The sequence below is a fragment of the Anser brachyrhynchus genome (assembly GCF_964034855.1).
Source record: "Anser brachyrhynchus genome assembly, chromosome: 2".
NCBI lineage: Eukaryota > Metazoa > Chordata > Aves > Anseriformes > Anatidae > Anser > Anser brachyrhynchus.
Window position 1 is genome coordinate 120,234,172 of NC_137695.1, and position 6,000 is coordinate 120,240,171.

Consider the following 6,000-nt stretch of genomic DNA (forward strand, 5'->3'; position numbering starts at 1 on the left):
TTCTTTCCTGCTGATAGTTCCCCACTCTCTTTATCCACATCCCTACACCTCAGCGTAATCCTCCTGATTCTGTTCCTGTCCCAGCCATGCCCTCTTTCCTACCTCATTAAGTCCCTTCATCTTTTCTCTTCTTTTCTCTCTCCTCCCACTGTGCCTGTGAGGTGGCCCCATCTTTATGAGCTTCTTCCCTTCCTTCCTGCTTTATGTTTCATGGTCCGATACTTCTCATCACACATTTTTTTTTTATAGTTTCTATTTTGGAGTTTCACAGAGGAGAATGCTAGTCACACCTCTGACACTGAGGTGATGCCTAACTCATGCTAAAAATTAAAATTGTACTGCAAAATGTTTCTAGGATTCATTTAATAATATATTTGAAAGAACATATTTCATTTTCAGAAGTATATGACCAGTTTTACTGGAAACTTCTGCCCTCCTCTAGAGCCAGCTGTTTGGGAAGGAAAATTTCTGGTTGTCCAAATATGCTGCTAAAACTATAGAAAACCAACTTGATGTTCTTGAAATGAAAAGTCCGAGATGGCTCCAGTTGTGGGCATCAGTATCTATCATGTTCACCATCAGTAGTGTTTTATTTTGTTTTATTTTATTTCCTAGAGGCTACATTGCTTTGATTAATTTCCATATTAATGCAGTGAAACTGATACTCTTCCCTTTGCAGATATTCTTAAAACTATTGACTTACCTATTGAAAATCTTATCCATTCTGAAATTAATATGGATATTCAGACAAGGACAACCTATTAAGTGTTTTAGCAACCAATACGTTTATGCCTGCATGTGGAAGGAGGACTATATTAATCTAAATTGATACAGAAATTTTAAAGTCAGGGTTACATGCTGCTGTATGAAGAAGAGAAGCCTAGGTGAGTTAGTGGAACAAAAACAATTTAACTATGGCAGCATGGTCCTAAATGATGGCAAATTTCTACTTCTTGTCACGTAAATTATAAATAAACACGGGGGTTACCCCAGTGATTTAAAAATGTATTTAAAAGGGTACATGACTGTGTACAGACGGGATTTCTCATTGGATGTCCATGGAAGAACTTCTGACTGAAAACCAGGTAGTATGTTGTAACACACCCTCATTAGTTCTTTTACTTTTTTTTTTTTTGAGATTAAATATAATTCTAAGGTATCTGCCTTAGACATAGTTGAAGCATTAAAATACCTTACTGTATATGTCACTTCCATTTGAAAGTGCCGCAGATCTTTGATTATCAATGACACAAGTTTCAAACTTTTGAAAAAAAAAGTCAGCATCAAAATCCTGAAACAGTGAAAGGTAATGTTGTACATCACATAACACAGATGAAACTGAGAGATAAATCATGATCTCATGAGTCCCTTAGTAAAATGAATCTCAAAATGAAGAACACCAGGAAAAACACAGAACATTTTAACGCATGTGTAGAAATGCCCTTTGAGATATTCATAAATTTAAAACAGATTGTTCTGAAACTTGTTGTAGTCTCCATGAATTTCACAGTGAAATCAATTTTAATTTTCTGTTTCCGTCTGTTTTCCGACTAGCTCAGAACAGTTGTTACAGGAATGTATTTTACTAATAGTGTCAATAAGAAGCAAAGTAAAAATGCTTGAGGTGTTGAGATTCTATTGTTAGGCGTGTCTCTTTTCCATATTAAATCATACATTTATATGTCATACCTGCACTGTGATACAAAATAATTTCACATCCCTGACATTGAGAAACACTGAAGTAAAGTTTTAGAAACAAAGATCCTCATTAAAATCAAATTTTACTATGTAGTTGTTTAAGGTAGGATTTCAGCATCTTCTGCATTTTAAATAAGCAACAATTCAGAGAAAATCAATTTCCATCCTTTTCCTTATCAGAGAGAAAACTTGTTTCACGGAGTATTCCACAGAGTTATCAGGGGAATACGGTCATTGTTCACATTGAGGGTGGCAGCTCCATTTACCCATAGAGAATATATTTAGGTACCAGCAATCTTGGGTTTCTTCCAAGGTATTGTGGAGTTGCTCTACAGTGTCTGATTTACTTTAAGGCTTCTTGTTATTGCAGTTTAGGAACAGAATTTATCCTGCACACATCCTGTTCAAAACAAAATTTTGTCTCCTGTTGAACAAAGATAAAGAATATTAGAATATGTTTTTGTGGCTAAAGGTTGTGTCCACATTAACTGGAAAGGTAAACTCATATTTGTGAATTCATGGACGTGGACTGATTGATACAATACCAACTCTGCTTTCAAATACACAGAATTATATTTACAGGATGAGTCTCAGGTACAGTCAGGCTATATAATCTTGATTTTGTTTCACGCTTTAAATGTTTTTATGAAGAGTTTCACTTCTGTCAGTTACTGTGGTGAGTCTACATACATTGCCTTTATTACATGCATGGGCTTTCAAGATGTCCATGTATGGTCATTTTGCTTGTGTAAAATCAATGCTGGAATCAGTGTTTCTGTGAGCAAAAAGCAGATTTGGCATCAGATAATGCAATGTGTCCTTTTTTTTTTTTTTTTTTTCCATACTTTTAAATAGAGTATGATGTCTGAAAGCATGATACTACAAACACACTGATATTGATATAAGAACCTTGATTCCCAAAGTCCTGGACTTGCTTTAAAAGAACAGACTTGATTCACCATTGATTTGGAATACAGCAGCTGTTCTGCATCACAGAATCATTTAGGCTGGAAAAGACCTTTAAGCTCATCAAGACCTTGTCTTAGTGAATGGAGTACAATGAAGAAACTTATCTGGTTAAACCTGTAGTGAGTTATCTAATGCATAGAAAATAAGCTAGAATTCACCAAGATACAAGTGCTATCACTTCTACACTCAGACAGAATTTCCTATGTTTTTTTCACTACAAATATTCTTGGAAAGCAGAATGAGAAACTCATGTGAAAAGATGAAGCAAAAAAGAGATGTTCAGCTATTTCAGAGTAGGTCAGAGCAGTGCTCTGGGGGAAAAAGGTGCTGTTTTATGTGTACTCATGTATAGTCTGGAAATCCCCACAGGAGATATGAAAAAACAGAAGGCGGCTGTTATTTTGGTGCTGTAAATTGAAGTACCTGAAAAAGAGCTACTCCTTAGTAATCTACTCCTTTTCTTAGTGCCCCACAAGGACTCTCAGAGACAGGTGTGTTTCATTCAGATGCAAAGAGCTTGATTTCCATTTACAGCACATAAAACACTCCTTGCTAACTTGCTAGCAAGTGTAACATCAGCTATACCCTACATCACCTATACCCTGTGTCATTAGTGTGAGGGACAGCTGCCTTGATCCAATGGGTTAGTTTCACTGAGTGGTTTGGTGTCCTTATGTAAGGAATCTTATGTAGTCACTTATAGTCTGTTCTGGTAGGAAGATGCAAAGAAAACAGCTTTGTCTTTCAAAGCCTTTCACATTTCATCCTTATAAATTTAAGCTGATTTCCAGGACAAACGATTTTGCAAACAAGCCGTCTCTCATTGAAACACTTTCTTTAGAAATTTGAGAGCCTTGGCAAGATGGGAAGTAAAGGATCTGAACAAAAATTTGCTTCAAGTACATCAAGCTCAGAGCATCACTACTAAATCACTTCAAAGGCAGAGGAGAAAACACTCTTTGAAAATCCCATGTCAGGGCTTTTAACTAGAGTGACAAACCTGAGGTTGAAGTTCCACAAACATTTTTCATGGTGACAAAACCAATAACACCGACTCAAGTTAAAATATCTATTTTTGTTTTTTAATCCAGTTTTGCTAGGAGAATAGAGTTCACAGAACCGTAGCTGGAGCAACTTCTCTACTTTGGGTTTGTGTCAGTGCTGAGAGCTTTGTTTGTGGCTAGTGGAAGACATGCAAGTGCCTGGCATTTCAGCATTGACTAGAGTCAGGGAAGCACCTAAGTACCACTGAGGGTTTGGGGCTGTGCAGCACTTCATTCTGGTTATGATACCAGTAGAGCAAAACTGCAGCACTTTATAGCTGTTTTTTTTTTTTTTTTTTTTTTTTCATAGAAATTACTGTTTCAAATTACTACTACTAATTTGACTTCAAAGTTTGGTCCTTTTAAAAATATAGAGCAGAATTCACAACTCATCTGTTAAATTTTTTTCAGAACAACAGAATCAGATGCACAATAGGGCCTGAATAACAATATGCATCACAGAGATTGTAGTTATGTTTATGTAAACAGCTCTGCTGCCTATGTCCAAGGGAAGTCTTACCAGAGGGCACAGCCACTTGATAGATCAGAAAGGATAAATAGTACCTGAAAACTAATTTGTTCAGGTAATCTGCATTTCTATAATTTATGAAAATGTTGCAGTTTATACCCAGAAGCAGACAGCAGACCAATTGCTTGTGTTTATAAACAATTCTCCAGTTTTAGCAGAATTTGAATTATCTGATGTGACACAATTAATGTTATTTCTTTTGACAGACACCTCAAATTCTGTAGGGGTGAATTGGACATGAATGTTCTTGCATTCCTAATGACATCAGTGCTGCTGCCAGTCAGGATAAGCTGGGAGGATTCACAGAATCACAGCATCACAGAACGGCTGAGGCTGGAAGGGACCTCTGAGACCACCTGGTCCAAGCCTCTGCTCAGGCAGGGCCACCCAGAGCACGTAGCCCAGGCCTATGTGCAGGCAGCTTCTGAAGATCTCCAGGGAGGAGACTCCACAGCCTCTCTGGGCAACCTGTGCCAGTGCTGTCAGCTGCACAGTAAAGAAGTGTATCCTGGTGTTCAGAGGGAGCCTCCTGTGTGCCAGTTTGTGCCCATTTCTCTTGCCCTGGCACTGGACACCCCTGAACAGAGCCTGACTCCGTCCTCTTCGCCCTCACATCAGGTACCTATAGACATTGGTGAGATCTCCCCTGAGCCTCCTCTTCTCCAGGCTGAACAGTCCTAGCTCTCCTAGCTTCTCCTCGTAGGAAGTGTGCTTGATGTGCCTAGGCTAATTTGGAATGACTACCTATTGCTATCCAAATGTATGTCCTGCTAATAGTTGGGTCAATATGGGCTTACTGCTGTAGCGAAGCTGCCTGCTGCAGTAACACAGTATGGCATGTTCAGGCTAGTCCTGTTGCCTGACAACCTTGACATAAATGTGCTATTTCCTCTATTTGTATAACAATCCCTGGCTACCACGCACATCCTTGGATGTGAGTTTTCATTTCACAGTTCCCAAATGGCCTTCATACAATTTGCTGCGTGTGCATAGCCTGAGTATTGCAGAAATAACTACACCGATCCTAAAGTTCAGCAGGGCAGTATGTTAGCAGGGCAGTTAGACATCCAGCTGCCTTTTCTATTCCAGAATCAATTTGTTTATTATGCTTTAGTTTGTATTTGCATAATACCATAGCTTTTTATTTTATACACCACTATAATACTACAGCAAAAAATTTATTTGACATAGGAAACAGTCTGCTTTTAGTCTCCTTTAGTTATGATCTGCTGCTAGCAAGTGTGACTGGCAATGCATATAAAAAGAGAAATTTTCCCTGAAATGAAATATTAGAAATGCCCTGCTTGCCTTCTGTTGTGTAACCTATGCTGTTCCCAACCTCTCCTTATGAGCAGCCTGGCAACTAGGCTGCTTCCTCTTCCTTGGGAAAGACTGTTGCCTCTACTGCTCTGCTTCCTGCATTGCTCATTTAACTATCCAATACCTTCAGAAAATGTTGCCAATTGTTGTTGCTAGTGACAAACGATCTGCTTTATATTTTAAATTTCAACTACAATATTAGTGCTCATCTCTGTAACAGGGGTGCTGCCGTTTTGGGGTTAGAGTTTGAAACATGATGCTGATGATCTGTAACCACCATAGACACATTTTCATAAAGTTATTAGAGAAGCTTTTTGAATTCGAAGGTTTTTGTGTTTTACTGGGGCTAGAAATCTGAAAGGAAAGCCAACAGGCTTTTCAGTGTGATCTCCTATCACACACAAAACTGTGTTCCTGTTTCCTGGAGAGAAGATTAACAGA